Genomic DNA, 21,858 nt, shown 5'->3' on the forward strand with positions numbered 1-21,858 from the left:
CCCCTCCTCCTCCCCCCACCCCCCTGTGGTCAGGTTCACCTATCCTAAGTATGATTGCAGGGAAGTAAATCCCACTGAACTCAATAAGCATGAAAATGATCAATCCATTCTCAGCAAACATGCACAGGATCCCATTTCTTACCTCCCGGATTAAAAAGCAGAGATATTCACTAATAGGCAAAAACCTTGCAGTTTAAGAACATACCTATAGCCCACAGATCTTTCTGTCAAACTTTAAAAAGCAGGGAAATTGGGCAGCTATAGTGAATGCACCAGGAGAGCAGGAGACCTGACCTCCTCTCTGAGATATTGTACTGCCCTACAAATTTGTCAAAATGCAAACACAATGTTACCAAATCCTTCCAAGCTACACAGGAAGTAGTTTGGACTGTGAAAGACCAACCCAAATTTTGTTTGCATTGGTATGTTCTTAAACGGCAAGGGTTTTTTTGCCTATTAGTGAATTAGTATTAGTATTATGCATCACCAATTGCAAGGATTTTAGGGCCAGTGTCGTGTAGATGCAAAACCAAGATGTGTTTTTTTGTTTTGCTTTGCTAGAAGCAACTGCAAGGGAAGGGAGGATTTGGATTAGTGCCTTAATGTAGGGGAAAGGGAACTCCGCATAAAAATAGAAACCCAGCCCTGACCATGGGTGGTATTCAATGCTAGTCCTACTCAGAGTACACCCATTGAAGTTAATAGGCATGGCTAATTTAGGCTCATTAATTTCAATGGGTCTACTGCAAGAAGGGCTTAGCTGAGTACAACCTCATAACACACCAACTAGATCCACAGACAACCTTGTTCCCATGTTCCCGTGCCCATGTTCCCTGCAGCTAAGCCGAAGTGTGTGCAGTGGACATGACTGCATTTTTCCCTTGACCCCTGCCTCCGCTTGCCTTCCCCTTCATCTGTTCTCTCTTTATCAAATCTGTTGACTCTGTTTTTCCCTTGGGACATGCAACGTGTCCTCTAAATCACCATGCACACTAATGGGGTGTGTGCAGAGAAAGAGAGAGATAAAATCAATATGCATCCTGCTTTAAAGAACACATTCCTGCCCCAAAGAGCATACAATGTAATAATTAGACTTTATGAACAACTGGCAGGAAAAAAATAGATTGCAGAGAATGCCCTTGCAAGAAAAGAAAAGAAAAGAAAAGGTCATCCTGCTGATATAACTTACAAATCCTTAAAAGTCTAAACAAACTTCATTTTTAGAGCAAAGGAAACTACAAAATGAGGGGGGGAAACATGGCCATCTCAGCAAAAGGATGAAATTTGCAGGTACTCCATCTGAAAAATGCTGCACCAGCCCTGACTAATCTCACTGCAGCTGTGCCTGCAGGAAGCTAAATCTTTAGAAAAGGACAACTATGCAGTTTGGTCCAGTTGGAGCCGCATTGCCAGAAAACACAGACATTCTATAGAAACAGGCACGTGTTAAATAAACTCAGCTGCTGCTGCCACCACTTCCATCCATTTTGAAATCGCTCAGCTCAGAACAAACAGCCACTTCTAACAAGCATACTTTGTGGGTCAAGGGAACAGTGAATTGACCCTGTATTTTCAAAGCATAGCCCATATTCTGGGAATCAGGTGAGTCCTGCAATCATTGTTGTTCAATTGTATATCTGCTCTGAGCACTAACTGCAAGGATTTCTTGGAGAAAGAAGAGAGGAGAGGACAGGACAGGGGAAGTAAAACCAGGGGTGTAATCATCTTGGGTCTCAGGGGGTCTTAGACCCCCTACTTTTTGGGGAGCAGGGTCCCAGGCAGGTCCTTATGTCTCCAGTGTCCGACAAGCCAATCAGCTTGAAAGCTGGCTGAAGCTGATAGGTATTAGCCACTGAGAAGAATCTTCTAACATGCTTCTTTGTCCTTTCCTGCTGACTGGAGCCAATCAGAGTGAAAGAAGGTGAGTCAGCCACTGAGAAGACTCTTCTCAGGAGCAAACACACTCCCATATCACACTGATTGTTTCCTAGTGACGTCTACTATTGTTGGAGAAGGCGTGTGCAGACAGGAATGAGGAGCATGAAGGTGATGACAGAAAGCAAACAAGTGAGGGGGCGTGGCATGACTATCATGAGGGGACCTTGCACTTCTGAATTTACCACTACGCTACTGAGCAAAACACAGGACGCTCCTTATCCGGCATCCGGCCATTGCTCCATCTAGCTCAACATTGCCTATATGTTGACTGGCAGCAGTTCTCCAAGGACTGGTCCTGGCATCTTCTGCATGCAAAGCATGTGCTCCACCACTGGACTACAGGTAGTGGTGGGCACTGCAACCAAAATTACTTTGTTTTTATTGCAAATCTTTTGGGGAAGTGGGTTTGCTACGGGAAACCTCCCAGTCAACTACAATGGTGCAGCCTGAATTTGCTGGTATGTGATTGAATCCCACCCAAACCTAGTGACCATCTGGAAATGACCTTGGTCTGTGGCTTGGGGGTAGGGTTGCCAGGTTCATGGCCTGAGGCTGATCCTGTATCTTTAGGAGAAGAGAAAGTCAGCCAAGTGCAGGTGTTCTTGCAACACTGTAATGAGAGAAAACCACAAGGTGGAATTCTCCCATCCCCCTGCACATCTTTTAAAGATACAGAAGACCTCTTCATTGCCAGGCCCAGCCTCCAAGAGGTCTTTTTTATCTTTAAAAGTTATGCAGGGGAAAGGGAGAATTCCACCTTGTGGTTTTTCCCATTACAGGGTTGCAAGAACACCTGCACTTGGCTGACTTTCTCTTCTCCTAAAGATACAGGATCAGTCTCAGGGCATGAACCTGGCAACCCTACTTGGGGGGGGGATGACTAAGGGGAGTGGGGGGGAAGGGAAGTAACCAGAGGGATGGTGCCCACAGCATTCTCTCAAAATTCCAGATGTGCCCATGGACCCCTAAAGGTTGATAACTAGTGGTGTAGTACATGGCATGGCTGTGTTGCCAGAAGGGTTGTGCAAGAACCAGCAGTCATTTCCTTTTACAGAGTCTCCTGGAACAGGGTCTAGTGAAGCTTAGGACTGCCAAATCAGTCCCAGTGGTGCCTTCTGCCAGTTCAACAGGGCCGGGCTGGAGTGCTATTCCCTACACTTGATTTTTACACCCTGGATTTCCCTTTGGAACTTTCAAGATGTCCTCTGAAAGACGCTAGCTGAAGTAGTCACCATCTCTCAAACCCTTACGCGTGACTTGCAGACAATGCCACATGGAGTTGCGCCTGCCATTCGAAGAAATGAAGCCTGCATAAGAAAGACTCCTCATCTCTTTGCCATAGTGGATGTTTTTAGCAAACGCATCTGTTGAAAAAGAGTTTACAGTGACATAAATGGCAACTCAGGCAGTAGATGCTGACAGCGGAAGGAGTTGCATCTGTCATGATTACAATTTTCATACCTTTTAAGCATCCTATTCATAGATTAACATCTCACCGGCAGCCATTCGGTCTTCCTCAAATTGGAGTTTTAGAAGGTGAAATTATTTCTGACATTGCAGTCCTCTGCATCCTTGTACTGTATATTATTTCACTTCTCTTGAAAGCAGAAGCCATCACTGCAGTGCCTTTATAAATCTATATTGGGCGAACATATGACAATCCAGAGCTCAAAGTTATCTTCTCTCATCTGGCTTTACTATCCAGTCTGAATCTGTTCTACCTGTGACAGTGGAGCAATAAACAAACGTGCTGGTGGCCAAGATACTGGATTTTAAACTGTGGGGGCTCTTGGACAGAGAGGATGGTCTACCAAACTGGGACTAATTTAGGTCCCATTTACAGGATGTGGCTAACAATCTCTGAATTTACCAACAGCCCCATCAAACATCCGTTGTATGTGTATTCATGATTATTCGTGCTCAATTCTATCAATACTGTTTGCACCTGCAAAAGTGATTTTTAGTGTGTGTGAAATTATCCTGGGTGGGATGCAGGGTTTTGTCACACTTTATTTTTGACTTTGTACCTTTCTTTTCATTCCACTAATCATCTCACTAGTGCTCTGCAATCTGCAGCCTTCCCAGGTGCCTGCACTTCAACTGAAACCCAGGAGAAGACATTATGAGGTAGCCTCTCTCACGGGGCTTTTTCCAATCAGGAAGTGTGGGCAGCCAGGGAGGCTGCAGAGCATTGGAGAATTGTTTACTGGAAACACACACACATACCACCCTCAACTGCCTTGTAATGATAAGCTGAAAACCAAGCACTCAAAGAAATTCTAAAGAAATGATAAAGTGCCCTAGGAATGAGACATAAGAATGGAAGGCTCTTTCACAGGAGAAGAAAACTTTTGAGAAACTGAAGGACTTTGGAACAGCACTAATCCACAGCGTGATATGCCACACAATTGCCCCTGATTCTCTTGACACATACAGAAGAGGGAGAGGGACTGCAATTTTGCTGTGGACAGTGATTGTCCCTCCCTAGGGGACTGCTGTTTCAGAGAACCCAGCTTGGTCTCCCAGATTGTCATCTTTCTTTCACGGCATAAAAGATAAACACACACACACAAGTCATAGGTCAACTAGGGTCACTTCTAGATGACCTGTTTATTGAGCATTCATCCTGATTTGTTTGCACAAAGTTTGCTGGAGGTCAGACAGCATCAACTATTTATTGAGCATGCATTCTGATTTGTCTGTGGGGAGGTTATACTATGTTGTGTCATGCAGGTGATATCTCACACTATCCAGTGCATTGTCCTATCACTTTCCTTATTGCAAAAAGTCCAGTTTTGGGGGAAAAACAGATTTGTTGCTCAAGATCACCAAATCAGCTATAACTATGCAACTTTTAATTTGCCATTATGTGATTGAATCTTACTAAAAAATTATCTGAAAGCACCCTTGGACACTTCAAACAGTCCTTTTTGTTCTGCTCTTGTTTTATCTTTATGGGATTCTGTTTACTTTCTCTTAAGCATAACTTCTAATCTACTTTGGAGTACATGTTAATGCAGAAAAGCAGAGCATATAACATATACGAGCAAACATTGTGCTTTCTCCAGACCAGGGATAGGTGGAACACGAAGTACCTGTGTGATCAACAGCAGATGTCTTCCCTGAGATGTTTGACTACCATGGGGGCTTTCCTGACCTTTGATCCTCATTGGTGGGGAGTCCCAGCTGGGACGGATAACCACATAGGAGAAGTGTATAAGGTACAGTATGCAAGTAAGGAGGGTCTCACTGGCTCTGGAGGAATTCTGTGAGAGGGCAGGGTGGACACTGAAGAAGCCTCAGTACTGCAGGAGAAAAAGAGCCCTTTATCCACAAGCAAAGTCAGTATTTTTGTATGCTCTAAGGCAAGGATGGGCTCTCCATGTGTTACTGGACCACAACTGCCATAATCACTAACCCACACTGGTTGATTGGGGCTGGAGACCAAGAACATCCAGAATGCCACAGGTGAGCCTTCAATAAAGAAACAGGCTTAATTCTAAGGTTTTAACTTCTCTAGTCCCTGTATCCTACCCTTGGCTTCCCTATACACAACAGCCAGGGATCTTATCTTCCTTAAAGCAACAGCAAAGGTCTGAATGTCTCTCTTTCCAGACCAGATTCAGATCAGTGGCCCCATCACAATCCATGGAAACTAGTGAAGTCTACGCTTCTTGCCCATTCTTTGCACTAATTAACATCACATTGCAAAACTTATTATGTACGTTTCAGAGAATGTAATTATAGAGTTACTGATTAAGTGGCAAAAGTGTTTTGATTATTGTTGCATACGTGGGATACTTCCGAACAATACTTACGATTTTTCCATATTTTGACTTGTTGCATTTCGTTTGCTTATGACTGTACAACAAGTCTGGCTTGAACCAGAAATAAAAGTTCATTTTAAACATCAGTTCATATTATAACCTTTAAAAATTGCATTGCATGGGAAATAATAGCAAGAGCTCTCTTGACATTGTTCATGTTCATGTCTACATGACAAGCAAATGACCAAGTCCCCCTACACATCCGTTCTTTAACTGCTGGTGTTTTACCCTTCTGCAACATTAAATGCTCCAGGCAAACATTACAGCGGTGACATCTGCACTGTACATTTAAAGCAGCATTATGCCCGAGTTCTCTAGAAAGAGGGATTGATTGTTATACTACTCTGGGGAACTGTAGCTCTGTGAGGCGAATCCGGTACTCCTGTCAACCCCCTTAACCAAACCACAGCTCCCAGGATGCTTTGGGAGAAGCCATGACTGTTTAAAGTGGTGTAATACAGATTGAAAATTATGGTGCCAATGGGCCTTTGGCCTGACCCAGCAGGACTCTTCCTTGTGCCTACCATTTCACTCAACCACACTCTGCACACCACCGTTCCACCGCATTCCTCTCTCTGTGGACATCACCCACTGCTTGTTCTCCTTCCTCGTGCTTCCCGCCTCCCACTCCAGCAGCTCTCATGTCCTCCCCTATGCCCATCTCCCCCACTTCCATGGCAAGCCCACCTTCCTCCTTAGCATCAATCCGCCAGCCCCGATCCCCCTCCTTTCCCCACCCCTTCCCTTCCTTCTCTCACCAGCTGTGCCTCTGGAATATCCAGAAATAAACTGCAGAATGTTAATTTATGAATCAGGGAGGCAACACGGGGGACCACTTGGTTTCATTCCCCACCAAGGCCCAGCATTTTCTGTTTGTTCCCCTACAGCAGCAGACAGCTGCTTCGCCCACTCCTCACACTCTCTTCCCCCTGCACTACTTGGGACTTTGGACTGACCCGGCAGGGCTCTTCTTACATTCTTGCTCAAGAAACCGAGATTAGCACAACAACAATCACTGAGAGGGGGAACTTCTGTAGCTACACCATTCAGGAAGTAAGGCTGGGTCATCACTAACCTTCTTTCCCCAGGAGAGGTTGCAGTGGCTCCACCTAAGAGCCAGCTCCAAGTCTCGATGCCTTCAAGCCTTTTAATTCCCTTCTATGCAGAAAGCAAGAGCTTATCACACCTCCTCCATACTTGCTCTCTTTCTGCCGATTTAGAAATTTTGCACCAGGCAGAAGGGTTATCGATTTGACCTCCAGGTCACCAGTGTCATGAACATCGCTCAAACGCAGAATTCATCTTCATAAGGTCATTTAAAGAGTCTGCTCCCCCCACCCACCAAAGCAGACTTTAGCACATCCAACAGAAATCCTCCTCAAGATAATCACTGCAGAATCACGATTGCAAAAGAGAAAGCAATTCCATTTTCCCAATTGGTGTTTGTAAAGGCAAGCAGTGAGTTACAACTTACAGCATCAATTAGACCTGATACAGTAACAGTGGTCTAGCCTCAGCATCTTGGCTGATAAATCAATTGCCCAGGTTCAGCTCACCAACGGCTGTCTAAGGATAATTTTCATTTAAGATTAAAACCAACCAGCTCATTTCGTCCACACATCTTTCACAGCCAGGCTGAAGAGATAGGAGCTAGCACACCAGACACCAAAGATCAATGGCTGGACTAGCCACTTCTTCATTAGTAAAGAAGCCCTGGGACTCAGAAGATGAAGGACACCCTCATCCTGGACCATATTGTTGTTGTTATATGCCTTCAAGTCGATTATGACATATGGCGACCCTGTGAATCTTATATATTCATAGGATTTTCATGGTAAGAGGTATTCAGAGGTGGTTTACCATTGCCTTCCTCTAAGCCTACGGCACCCGGTATTCCCAGGCAGTCTCCCATCCAAGTACTAACCAGGCCTGACCTTGCTTAGCTTCCAAAATCAGATGAGATCAGGAGTGTTCAGGGCAGTATGGCCATAGACCTGGACCATGTTAGGAACCTCAATAACTAATTGCTCTGCCACATTTTTCCAAAGATTTGGGAGGAACCCAAAGGACCAAAAACCTTCCAGCTTTGTCCATAACCCCAGAAGATCACCGATGAAAGAATGTTGTAAACTGTAACAGTGTTTTGGAATGTTTTTGTGTTTGAGAATGTTTTGAACTGTTTTTAGAATGCTTTTCTCTGTTAAATTGCTTCATTGAAATGTTTGCCTCCCTGGGCTCCTTCACGAAGAAGGATGAGATATAAATTTAATAAATAATTTTATTAATAATAATAGAAATCAACCGTTCTGCCCCAGCTTGGGAACTCCTTCCCGTCTCTACCACACCAGGTCAAGAGGCAACAGGGAGAACATCACAGGCCCACTGCAGTATGTGGCTCGGAAGCATGCCCCCCCTTTAACCTTTTCAAAATTAAGAATAATACTTTTTAAAAACTCAATACATGTTTCAAATAAAAGTTGACCAAAAGGGACTCTTTAGAAAATTCTCGGCCTTGTAAACCAGCTTCATTTTTTGTATAATTATGCAGCTCGTGTTTGTCTCTGTCCAGAGGGTCTACATGATTAGATAATAGTGGGGGGAAATAGAAATGGACGGCCTTCAAGTCGATTCCGACTTATGGCGACCCTACAAATAGGGTTTTCATGGTAAGCGGTATTCAGAGGAGGTTTACCATTGCCTTCCTCTGAGGCTGAGAGGCAGTGACTGGCCCGAGGTCACCCAGTGAGCTTCATGGCTGTGTGGGGATTCGAACCCTGGTCTCCCAGGTCGTAGTTCAACACTCCAACCAGTAGGCCACACTGGCTCTCGGGGAATCAAAAAGGGGCCTAAAACCTCTGCCAATTTTTTGTTGGGGAGCTGAGGATGGGTGAAATCATGAAAATGGAAGCAGACTGCCTTCAAGTCGATCCTGACTTATGGTGACCCTACAAATAGGGTTTTTATGGTAAATGGTATTCAGAGGTGGTTTTACCATTGCCTTCCTCTGAGGCTGAGAGGCAGTGACTGGCCCAAGGTCACCCAGTGAGCTCCATGGCTGTGTGGGGATTCGAACCCTGGTCTCCCAGGTCGTAGGCCAGCACCTTAACCGCTACACCACACTGGCTCTCTAGATAATAGTAACTGACTTCAAATAAAGCTACACAGTTTTTCAGTTAAGGCAGCAAACAATACCACTGCAGTCATCTGTTTCTCATAGAAAGCACAGCTTTAGATCCTGTGTCACTTACAATACTTCTTTCCCAACATTTTATATTGAACTATATGATTCTAATACTGGATATATTGTCAGGAATTCCCCCTCCCCCAAATACCTTCCCATGGTTTCTTACAGTCTGGTAGTTGGTGCATTACTATTCCATGCCAGCATATCTATTAATCTTTCTAAATCACTATAACTGTTGGAGCTATAATTGATTTATATCCTGTAATCTGATCAACCCAGCTGCCAGATAGCACAGTGGGGAGGAGAGCCTGGCTGGGAGTCCAGAGTATGTGAGTTCAAATCCTCACTCGTGTCTCCTGGGTGTCAAGGGCCAGCTAAAGATCACCCCCTCAGTGAGTGGCTCAGGGGTTACGCGCCCTGCCACCTGTGCAGCCATGGGCAAGCGGCATAGTCCCAAAGAGCCCAGTTGCCCCCCAGCTGGCAGTTGCGGACAAGGAAGGGGCTGGCTTGTGCAGCTGTGGCAAGCTGAGCAGGCCCTAGCCAGCTGGGGAATGTCATGAACTTGCCATTTTTTTAACCTGGTTTTCTTGTAACATGGCTGAGACACAGGGAATTGTGGGAGTTACATCTTGGGAGGAGATGGGCCTCTGTGAGAGGAAAATTTTAAGTTTCATTTCCGGCTGCAAGTAATTGGGAGGCCTGAATAGCAACACCTGTTTATCTCTGCTATCTGCTGGGAGCCTGGTACTCAAGGCCATGAGGGCCTGAGAAGGTTGAGATCAGAAAGGGGAGGGGGCTTGCAAGGCATGAAAAGTGAAGAAGCTTTGGGAATATGATTGCATCAGAAGCCCCCTGATTGGCTGATCCATCCTGAACTGTTGTGGGTTTTTTTTCCTTAAGTATAGAGGGAGAGACCCATAGCTGTTGTTCCCCTGGATTCCATCTGGAAGGGTGGTTGTCCATGTGGGGTTCCACTGCTTCTTACTATCCTGATGTTATCTCTTTGAGGAGAGATGGGATTTACCAACAACTACCTCTTCAGTAAGTAGAATAGGCTAGCTAGTTTTTTTCCAGTTGTGTTTGAACTCTCTTGTTATACCTAAATCCCAGGTTGGATGTGGGTTTTAAGGAATTGTTTTGCTGCTATTAATTGTGCACTTAAATTTTATTAATAAAGATACTTCTTATTATCCTTGTGTGTTCATGGAGTGAGACCAATTTGGTTCTGGATCCAGCACCTTGACCACTGACCGCGAACTACCAAGAGTGTATTTTGGCTTTACCAAGAGCTTCTGGACAAGGAGTGCTTGTTTAGCTCTTGTCTTTAGGAATCCTTGGTTTACCTGTATCTGGGCTCTGGGTTTCCTCAGAGTGGAACCAGTTGAAGGGGTGGTGGCAGCCTATCTTCTACCTTGCAGGGTTGGTGTTGATTGCACAGCCTTGGCAAAGGGGGTATTGGGTTCCAGAACCATTGCCCAAGTGGGGAATTGGGTCTGAAGCATGCGCCTGGCACCTGCAGGGTGGCATGAGGGCATGACAGGGAGGACTAGCCTCAGAGGGAGGCAATGGTAAACCCCCTCTGAATACCACTTACCATGAAAACCCTACTCATAGGGTAGCCATAAGTCGGGATCGACTTGAAGGCAGGCCATTCCCATTTCAATCTGATCAACATAGGAACATAGGGAGCTGCCTTATACTGAGTCAGACTCACTGGTGTATCCAGCTCAGCACTGGCTAGCAGCAGCTCTCCAGGATTTCAGCCAGTGGTCGTTCCAAGCCCTACCTGGAGATGCTGGGAATTGAACCTGGGACCTCCTGCATGCAAGGCACATGCTCTCGCACTGAGCTACAGCACCTTCCTCATGAGTTGTTGTTGTTCTGAATAATCAATCCCAGTAAGTAAATAAATAAATTTAAATTGCAATCCCACCAAATATGTCCAAAATCACTATAGTCCACATCACCAACACAATGCAGTAGAGACCATAAGCAGTTTTTTTGTTGTTGTTGCAACATATATGGAATAAGATACCCTTTTAAACTAAGAGCTGGTTTTCTCCAAGGAACCAGGGCCTGTTACACACCTCTCCTTGCAGGATTACTGCAGCACTGAAGCAACACTCAGTTCACTGCATAGAGACAGACAAAGAGTAGAGAAATACGTGCCCTCTTTTTCCTGCTTTACTTGAGAGCTTTGTTTTTTTGGAGTGCACATCCAGTCCAAAGCCCAAACCAAATTAGGCCAATCTGGCCCATTCTAGAATTTTTCTGGAGCATGTTGAGGCAGCCCACATTGGGTTGGGTCCAACCTGGCATGGACCCCATGGAGACTCCTTGACAGAATTGGAAGCATGAAGATGTTGGGAAGGGGGCTAGAGGGACCCTGGGAAAGATGCTTCCAGAAACCTCTGGACATTCCACGTCTAGTGGTCTTGTTAGTATTTCAGCTGAGGAAAACCCTCAAACCTCACCACCACCACCAACCGACAGGGAGGACGCAGCACTGGCATCCAGCCCAGACCTCACTTCTGAACTCATAAACTCTAATGAAGTGGCTGGAGCCTTCCAAAGAGCTGAAAGTGAAAGAAGTTTATCTGAATCTGAGATAACATTTTGGCCAAGGTCAGGCTGGCTGAAAGAGATGCTCACAAGTAATTAGAGTTCTTTCGGTTCCTAGAATAAGCTCTAGCCTTACCGCAGAGGCGAGAAGGTGCTTGAATGAACCCGTAGAGTGCAGTCTCCTCCCCTCTCTGTTTAAAAAAAAACTGCAGCAATGCTTGTGATTCTCTGTCGCGACAATGGTCTTTGCCGCCTCCACCATACACCTATTGTGCGATGCTGCATTTCTGGTACTGATTTCTTGAATAAAACTTCATGCAGAAAAATCCAGTTTCCTGAGTCCTGAGTCTGCTTCTTGAGTGGGAGGCAGGACACACCCAAACTGATCCAGAGCTGTCAAAGGGGGGAGGAATTAGGAGGTGAGGATGGGAAGGAGACAATGCAGGCAGAGAATCTCACCTGCATCATCTCCAATTTCTCCCTCCCTCTCATCACCACCCACCCGCACGTTTAATCAGGATTTTAAACCCACCCCCAGCAGAAAGCAGAGCTTGAAGCCAGCACATATCAGCTGATAGGCATGGGCCCAAGTCCCACTTGGCTGGCCATGGATTTTTTTGTGCTACAAAGGGGAAAATGGGTCACCTGACATCATAGTGACGTCAATTGATTGACAGATGGGTGGGCCTTGCCCACCTGCCAAAATGGCCTGACGTAGGTGGGGGAATCCAAGATCCAGCCCACTGGCTGGATCCAGTTCCTCACCCCTGAAATAAACAAATCACAGTGGCCTACATTACAAAGTTGATAGAAACCTAGGAAATTGCCTTATTCTGAATCAGACCTTTGGTCTATCTAGTTCAGCACTGATTGGCAGCAACTCTCCAGGGTGGGAACGGGAGACATTCCCAGCCTTAGTTGATGACGGAAGTTATAACCAATTGAACCTTTGGCATGCAAAGCAGATGCTTCACCTCTGAGTTACAGACCTCTGTGGCCCTTAATAAATCTCAAACTTTTTATGGATTACTGGCACATTAACTGAACTCCTAGGCATGTTTACTCAGAGGGAAATCCCACTGTGTTTAATGGGACATATCCCTTGATGGGTGTACAGAGGATTGCAGCCATAGTCTTGCCTCTAACTCCCATTGTGTGCTGACCAAGGTGCTGAATCCAGATTTTCCATCACAAGTTCAGCTCTCAGCTGCCTGCCAGGCCAGCTTGTCATCCTGCTGCAGTCCAACCCCAGTTGGAACTGCAAGTACTTCTCAACTTGACTGGTGCCAGATGTGAACAGGGAAACTTCAGTGCATTTCTGAAGGCAGCGTTGCTGATGCTAAGCAGATCAGGGATTAGTCAATGTCTGGGGGTGGGGGTGTCACATGAAGCTGCCTTAAACCAGGTCAAATTACTGGTTCTTCAAACCAGGCATTCTCTACTCTGACTGACAACCACTCCGCTGGAACTCAAGCAAAACTCTTTCCCATCACTAACTATCTGGCCCTTTTAAATGGATGTGTTCTGAGCTTGATTTTGTGCAGTTTTTAAACTGCAAGAATCCTTGCAATAAGCACAGCTTTGGTACCTTTCTCAGGTACCAGATTACTTAATCTGATTTAAACAAAACTCACCTTAAATCTACAGGTGACTTAACTGAGTTTAAGTGTAGGCTGTGGGTGGCTTCTAGGAAGCTGTCTTATGCCGAGTCACATCATTGGCCCATCTAGCTCAGTATTGTCTACAATAATGGGCAATGGCTGTCCAAGGTTTCAGCCAGGAGTCTCTCTCAGCCCTGGGACCTTCTGCATGCAAAGCATATGCCCTGCCACTGAGCTGTGGCCCATCCCTTGGCATGGGTGTAACATCATTGGCTGACACTGCCTGCCAGTGACGAACTAACGCAAAAGCAATCTTGTGGCATATTTTGGGAGGAAATAAGTCTTTAATCTGAATCATCTTTATAAATCAAACAGTCTTTTGCTGGTGCATGCATTCATAGTTAACTGGCAAGTATCAAATACAGTAATACCTCAGGTAACTAATCCTTCCAGGAAAAAAAATGAAAATGGACTGCCTTCCGACTTACGCCAACCCTATGAATAGGGATTTCATGGTAAGCGGTATCCAGAGGGGATTTACCATTGCCTCCCTCTGAGGCTAGTCCTCCTCAGCTGGCTAGGGCCTGCTCAGCTTGCCACAGCTGCACAAGCCAGCCCCTTCCTTGTCCGCAACTGCCAGCTGGGGGGCAACTGGGCTCCTTGGAACTATGTAGCTTGCCCACAGCTGCACAGGTGGCAGGGCACGTAACCCCTGAGCCACTCACTGTGGGGGTGATCTTTAGCTGGCCCTTGACACCCAGGAGACACAAGCGAGGATTTGAACTCACATACTGTGGACTCCCAGACAGGCTCTCTCCCCACTGTGCTATACCACCTGTCCACCAAGCTCCTTTTAAGGGTTTTTTTTAAGGTGAAACTGGCCAGCTTTGCTTTGCTATGGATAAACTTTCAAGACTGTGCCTTTGCTTTAAGGTGAAACTGATCAGCCTGTGTCTTTGGTTTGCTATCAATAAATTGATGCATGTTCCATCTCTGCATTGTACTCAGATTACTGAGCAAATCTCCCCAGTTTGCCTTCTGTGAAATGGGTGTGTTGTTGTGCTGTGTCACATGGGGCCAAACCTGGTTTGGTGTTTGGAACTCAGACCCAAACTCTGCCTTGTCAGTTTCATGGACAAGTTGCTTGTGTTTCAGTCTGTTGTGCTCCAGGCACAAGGGGAGTTAGATCAGGGAGAGGAATCAGATGAGGATGAGGTCCCTGGGGAAGTTGTAGGAGGGGGGCACTGTCAGCCTGCAGACTTCCTCGCCCATCCCTCCTGTCAAGGCAGATCCTGCCCTGTCTGCAAGTTCCCCATTTGAACCGTTGGGAAGTGACCCTTTCCGCATGCCAACCCCACCTGCACCAGAATCCGTGCCTGACACTTCAAACACTTCCCCACCAACCAGCTTCCCGCTCACGGAGGTCACACCGTCACCTAGCAAAACCCCACTGTCAGATGGGGCGTCGGAGGCTCGCCCCCCCTCACCCCGCACGAGAAGGCACAAGAAGCGGGACTCTCAGAGGGTGGAACTGCAGAGGAGCCATCGGTTATGGGTGAAGACCTTCCCTACTTAAGCAGGTACCCGCCCAGACTCTAGTGCTAAGTCAACTCTCCCCACGCGCTGCAGAGACTGCTTAGCTAGACTAGTTAGGGCAAGTAGTGAGTCAGAGTAGACAGGTGTATGAAGTGCACTGCTTTGGATGTAACCATCACACTAATAAAATGAGAATTAAAGCAAGCCTCGCCTCCGTCTTGGGTTTTGGACTCCGGGCAGGACACAGCCTCACCAGTTTGCCTGCTGTGAAATGGGTATTTTGTTGCAGTATTCAGTTTTGTGAGCAGCCACAGCTCCACAGCAGCCATTTTGTGGCTAGCCATGCCCTCACAGTAGCCATTTTGTGACTGTGCACACTCAACACTTTCTCAAAATTCCAAATGTGCCCATGGGCCCAAAAAGTTTGGGATTGATAGATTAGGTGGAGAGGGAAAGAGTGATTGAAATGAGAGGAGGAAGCAGGGGCCCTAGATCACTGAATTTCCCAGATCTCCTGCTATTTCCCAAGAACACTAGCTACTACCAGCAAATCTGTTCTTTAACCACTTAACAATAAATACTGCATTAACATATGACCAAAGGGTTTCCAGAAGGTTTTCATAGTTGCCCTGGGTTCAATTCCTTTTTTTTTTTTACAATAATTTTTATTCAAATTTTCATAAAACATACAAAACAAAATCATAAAACATTCAAAGACAAAAAACAAAACAAAACAAAAATGATTAAACAAAAAAATAAAATGTTGACTTCCCATTTGTCGCAGATCAAATCAGTTATAGGTCTACAATATATAACAATCCTGTCTCTTAAATCATATTATAAAATCACTTTCCTCCAGTAGTTATCTTAATTAATCATCAAATCTCATAAACATTACTTTATTCTTTCCACAAAAAGTCAAAGAGAGGTTTCAATTCTTTAAGAAATATATCTATCAATTTTTCTCCAAATAAACATGTCGATTAATCCATCTCGTTAATAATAATAATAATCTTATTGTCATAACCATAGTCCAAATAAACATATCGATTAATCCATCTCATCAAAATCTGTTAGGTCCAATAATTTCAATAGCCATTATTCCATTATCCCTATTAATTCCATCTTCCATCTTCAATAGTCCTGTTAAGTCCAGTAATTTCAGTGTCCAATCTTCCATTATCAGTATTCCATAATAATCTTGCTGTCATAGCCATAGTCATATAATAAGAGTCTGATGGGAATTTCCTCTATCCCAAATATTTTCTTGCCATCAATTCTGAATAAGTTGCTGAAATATTGTTGTAAAGTCATATCTGTGTTCTTCTTTTTTACAAAATGCACTGGCTCATCTCTTGAGAGTTTTTCCATTGTCACATGGCTGCAGTTAATTCCATAGATTTTCTCTATATCAAGCTCCATCACGTCATTCCAGTCCAGAAGATTATCCAAGCCATTGATAACTTTATCTCTAATATCTTCATTAATTTCTTCAGAGATAACGTTAAATTCCAAACAGTAGATTTTATTTCTAATATCCATAAACTCCAGATCTTTTTCCAATTCCACATTTGTTCCAATCTCCAGGGCTTGTATCTTCCCTTTATTTTTTCTTTTCTCATCTCTGATCTCATTCTCCTCTCTCACAGGATTCCCTATTTCTTTAAGCTCCTGCGTCATTTTGCTCAGTTCAATTTTCAGCTCCTTACTGCCCTGTCGCAGGGTTTGTTTCGTTATCTCAATCTCATCCATTATTTTCTGAAACATAATTACTTCCAGATTCTCAGCCACTTTCTTGATTGCCATTTTTAAAACCACAAAAACAAAACAAAACAAAAATAAAGAAGAACTACTTCTTATTTCAGCAACAATTGGGTTAATATTCCAGGCTTGATGACATCACAGTATAAACAGAGCAGCCTGCCTTATCTCGCTATGTTCAAGAATACAAAACAAATTTAGTTCCCAGCATCAAAACAGTTAGTGGCGTCGTGAAGAAGCAGATTCGTCAAAATAAAATAGACCAAAAAGAGAATAGTCCCAGACAATATAATGTTCCTCGGAATAGAAATCCCTCTTCTGTTTATATCTTTAGAATGCACTTCCAGGACAGCTTTTTGCAATAGAAACAGAGATAAGCTGTTAATTTCGTGAATAACAGAGAAGAGTTATAAGGTCACCCAGAAGTTCTTTAAAGCTGATTCATTTGACAAATCTCTTTTTGCTGCAACAATTTAAACCAAGTAAAAAAAATAATAGAAAGAAGGGTGCTTGCCTGTTAGTCCGTTTTCTCTTTGAAGAAAAGATAAACGTATCGCATTAATCAGATAGAGCTTGTTCGGAAGTCCGTCCGGCATTGCTGGCTGGACTTTTTCTCATAAATTAATGAAATCCAGTCCTCCCAACAAAAACAGGCTTTTGAGGTTGATCTCTACGTTTCTCCCTGCCCGGGAGAAATTTCATCAGTCAAAAAAAAAATGTTCTGACTGATTTATATCTGAATAAGCTTCTTTTGAGGAGGGAGCCCGTCTCAAAAGCAGGCACAAGCGAAGTCACCCTTCCCGGAAGTCGCCCTGGGTTCAATTCTTGAATGTATAGACCTCACAGCACAATATAAAAGCACTGCCTTACAGGGTTTTTGTTTTTTGTGAAGTTAAATGAGATTAGGATGTTAAAAATGCTATAAGGACTGACGCAAATGCAATTGCTTTCTGCCTATCAATTGTCTTCCAGCATAACAAGATTCTAGTCTTTGTAAATATGCCAAATGAAAAAGGGATTATTTGCCTACAATTATCCAGGCTTTCAGGCTGCAGAATGTTCTTCTGTGCAACAAATTTGATTTCACTTCTGCAAATTTATCCAAGGGCTTAATTCTAGCCCTGTTTATCTAACCTTGTTTTGCAAATTCCATGTTGCAATCCTATGGATGGTAATCCAGGCAAGACCTCTTTCCAGCTCAGCAGACATGGAGTTGATTAACACTCTACATGACTCAGTGGATGACCTTTGCTTGCATTTAATTTGTCAGCGATGCTCATTTAAATGCATCCAAAATGCCACATTCAAAACTGCAGCTACACCCAACAGCCATGATTGAAATATGGGAAGCAGTGCTGAACATGAAGAAATTTCAAAGCCCCTCCTGAAATATCTTGATCCATTCCAATCTGGATTCAGGACTGATGGGCCTGAACTGGACTTGGTCGCCTTGATGGATGACCATTATTGGGAAAAGGACAGGGGCAGTGTGGTATTCTTACTTAATCCCTTGGCAGCGTTTGATACCATTGACCAGGGTATCCTTCTGGTGAGATGGCGAGATGGGTATCAGAGGCATTGCTTTACAGTGGTTGTGATCCTATCTTCAGGGTCATTTTCAGATAATAGCATTGGGTGATTGTCTTTCGGTCCCCTGGCAGTTGTGCTGTGGAGTGCTGCAAGGTACCATCTTGTCCCCAATGTTGTTTACCATCTATATGAAGCCCTTGGGAGCAGTCATTGGGAGATTCAGGGTGAGGTGTCAGCAGTACACTAATGATACCAAGCTCTATTTCTCTAACATCTGAATCTGGAGAGGCCGTGCAAGCCCTGGACCAGTGTCTGGACTCAGTGGTGGGCTGGATGAGAGCCAATCAACTGAGTCTGAATCCTAGCAAGACAGAGGAGCTATGGGTTGGTGGTTCCTGAGATTAGCTACTTGGTCAGCTGCCTGCTTTGGATGAGATCCTACCCCCTCTGAAAGAGCAGGTTTGAAAGTCTGGGGGTGCTCCTGGATCCATGTTTGTTGTAAAGTCCCAGGTGACCTCAGTGCCTAGGAGTGCCTTCTATCAGCTTCAGCTGGTAAGACAGCTGTGGCCGTTTCTGGACTAGGATAACTTGACCACTGTTGTCCATGCACTGCTAATATCTAGGCTAAATTACTGTAATGCATTGTATGTGGGTCTGCCCTTGAGGTTGGTCCAGAAGTTGCAGCTAGTACAAAATGTGGCTGCATGACTGCTCACTGGGGCAGGATATCACCAACATGTTACTCCACAGCTGAAAGAATTGCACTGGCTGCCCACTAGCTACTAGGCTAAGTTCACGGTTCTGGTTTTGGTGTATAATACTCTATGCAGCTTGGAACCAAGATACCTGAAAGGTTGTCTTACTCCTTATATACCCAGTCAATCATTATGCTCTGCAGGTGAGGGCGTCCTGCAGATACCATCTTATCAGAAGGACCATTCCACACAACATAAGAAGCAGACCTTTAGCGTTGTGGTACTCACACTTTGGAATTCCCTCCCCTTAAATATTAGACAGGCACCATCTCTGTTATCTTTTTGGTGCCTACTGAAGATCTGCCTCTTTCAACAAGCTTTTTAAGTAGAGACCTTATCTCTGTCTGCATCTGTGCTGGAATTGCTTCTTAAGATGTCTTTAAAGCTGTTAAAAATGTTTCTAAAGGTGTTTTGTTTTAATATGTTTTTAAAGATGTTTTGTTTTAATATGTTTTTAAGTCTTTTGTTTTTAAGATGTTTTACAGTGTTTTTACTGTTTGCTGCCCAGGGCTCCTTATGGAAGGAAGGGCGGGATATAAATTTAATAAATAAATAAATATCTCCCAGCAATTAAGGATGATTTTTTTAAAAGAAAAAACAGACTGAAGTCAACCTGGCGTTTCCAACTGGAAGGAAACTATTTTAAAAGCTGCCCTGTTCTCCTAGCCGAGATATGGTCACCACCAGCTCTGCTCCTTCTGGATCTGGTCGGAGGGGGGAAGTGCTTCTAGTGAAGGTGAGACAGCAAAAACAGCCACTGACACTGACAAAGGAAGAGGGTAACTCCATCAAGCTGCCTCCTACGAGGATTCTAACTGCCATCAAGTCAGCTGTCAGAAGAAAAAACTGTGTAGTAGGAGCCCCCTGCCCTCCAGGCCTGCCCATTTTCACCAGCTCTAGTCCTGGATCTGATTTGGTGGAGGAGTGCTTCAGGAGAAGGACTGTTCTTGATCAAGACAGAATCACCATTGACACTGGCTGTAACTTTAAGAACCATCATATTAAGGACTTTCGCTTGAGCTTGCTTTTTCCTCCTCCCTCCTCATTCCTTTTTCCTCATATGTCATGTCTTTTAAGGTTATGAGGCTGAGGGCAGGGACCATCTCAGTAGATTTTCTGAGTGCCTTTGGGGCTAAATTCCACAAACAAGCAAACGGAACAGGCAATAAAAGGACAAACGAGCTGACCTCATTTCTGCCCTGCAAATGAGACCTCAGCAGGGCTTTGGATAAGGTGGCAAAACTGCCTGTGTTTTCTTCAAATCCCACCCCCACACCTCAGCACTGCAACATAAATAAGTTGTCTTTCTGAATGCATTGTGGACAATCTACCTTGCAGGCCATAATGAAGCCACAGACTTGAGCACTCATTTTCTTAAAGATCTGGGGCAGTGAGGTGGCTAAGAGATTGAGCTATGAAGTCCCCGGTTCAAACCCTGCCTCTCCCATAGAAACAACATTTTAGCAGAATCATTTGAATAATGCAGATAAAGTCCAGGGAGAAAAGAAACTGATAATACTTGACAGAGTAAACTAAACAAAAACAGTACATAATATGGGGTGACAAAAAAGAGAGGTCTTCCTTTTCTAACAGTGTTCAGGCCACAACAGGGAGGCACTCAACTAATACACTGGGAAAATCTCCCTCTGAACTACACAACCAATCAGAGCACGAGTTCATATGCCATTCTGACTAGTTGCTAGGCCACATCTCACTACCACCACCCCGACTAACAGAATTAACCCTTAGTTTGCTAACAGAATGATCCCTGCTGTTGTATTTATTTATTTATTTAATTTATTTATTAGTCGCCCATCTGGCTGGTTGTCCAGCCACTCTGGGCGACGTACAAGATAAAACAATACATTAAAACATTAAAATTTAAAACCATAACAGTAAGAAACCTAACCCACCCCAAAAGCCTGCCTGAAGAGCCAGGTCTTCAAGGCCCGGCGGAAGCTTATCATAGAAGGGGCATGGCGGAGATCATTTGGGAGAGAGTTCCACAGTGTGGGGGCCACTATTGAAAAAGCCCTCTCTCTAGTCCTCACCAGTCTAGCTGTTTTAACTGGTGGGATCGAGAGAAGGTCTTCTGAGGCTGATTTTGTTGAGTGGCATCCCTGACGATGCTGGAGGCGCTCCTTCAGATAGACTGGGCTAAAACCATATAGGGTTTTAAAGGTCAAAACCAACACTTTGAATTGGGCCCGGTAAACAACCGGTAGGCAGTGCAACTCCTTCAGCACTGGAGTGATGTGATCTTGCCAGCGGCTGCTGTATTTAATCAGACGAGCCGCCGCATTCTGTACCAGTTGCAGCTTCCGGACCGTTTTCAAGGGTAACCCCACGTAGAGCGCATTACAGTAGTCTAGGCGAGAGGTGACCAGGGCATGTACTACCGGTGGGAGCAGATGGTTGGGAAGGTAGGGGCGCAGCCTCCGTATCAGGTGGAGTTGATACAGCGCTGCCCGGCTCACAGCCGAGACTTGAGCCTCCATGGTCAGCTGGGAGTCAAGAATGACCCCCAGGCTGCGGACCTGGTCTTTCAGGGGCAAACGTACCCCATTGAGCACCAGGTCCACATCCCCCAGCCTTCCCTTGTCTCCCACAAACAGTACCTCGGTTTTGTCAGGGTTCAGCTTCAGCTTATTCCTTCCCATCCAGCCACTCACCAACTCCAGGCACTTGGACAGGGTTTCTACAGCCAACCTCGGTGAAGATTTAAATGAGAGATATAGAGCTGCGTGTCATCCGCATACTGATGACATTGCAGCCCAAATCTCCTGATGATTGCCCCCAGTGGCTTTATATAGATGTTGAACAGCATCAGGGAGAGGATGGAACCCTGTGGCACCCCACAAGTGAGAGGCCAAGGATCCGAAACCTCATCTCCAATGCCACTCTTTGGTACCTACCAGAGAGAAAGGAATGGAACCACTGCAATACAGTGCCCCCCATGCCTAACCTCTTCAGGCGGTCCAGGAGGATAACGTGGTCAACGGTATCGAAAGCCGCTGAGAGATCAAGGAGGACAAGGAAGGTGCATTTGCCCCTATCCCACGCCCTCCTCATATCATCTACCAAGGCGACCAAGGCAGTTTCAGTCCCATGTCCAGGCCTGAAGCCCGATTGAAATGGATCCAGATAATATGTTGATGTTGAAT

General features: G+C 44.9%; 1 protein-coding gene and 1 pseudogene across 7 annotated transcripts in view; both read right to left on the minus strand.

The window, feature by feature from the left end:
* Nucleotides 1-21,858, minus strand: part of PAK3 (p21 (RAC1) activated kinase 3) — a 238,464-nt gene that overhangs the window by 189,816 nt on the left and 26,790 nt on the right. The gene's annotated exons all lie outside the window — the stretch shown is intronic.
* LOC133371587 (5S ribosomal RNA) lies at nt 7,641-7,759 on the minus strand (annotated as a pseudogene).

Source organism: Rhineura floridana, chromosome 16 (genome assembly GCF_030035675.1).
Source record: "Rhineura floridana isolate rRhiFlo1 chromosome 16, rRhiFlo1.hap2, whole genome shotgun sequence".
Taxonomy (NCBI): Eukaryota; Metazoa; Chordata; class Lepidosauria; order Squamata; family Rhineuridae; genus Rhineura; species Rhineura floridana.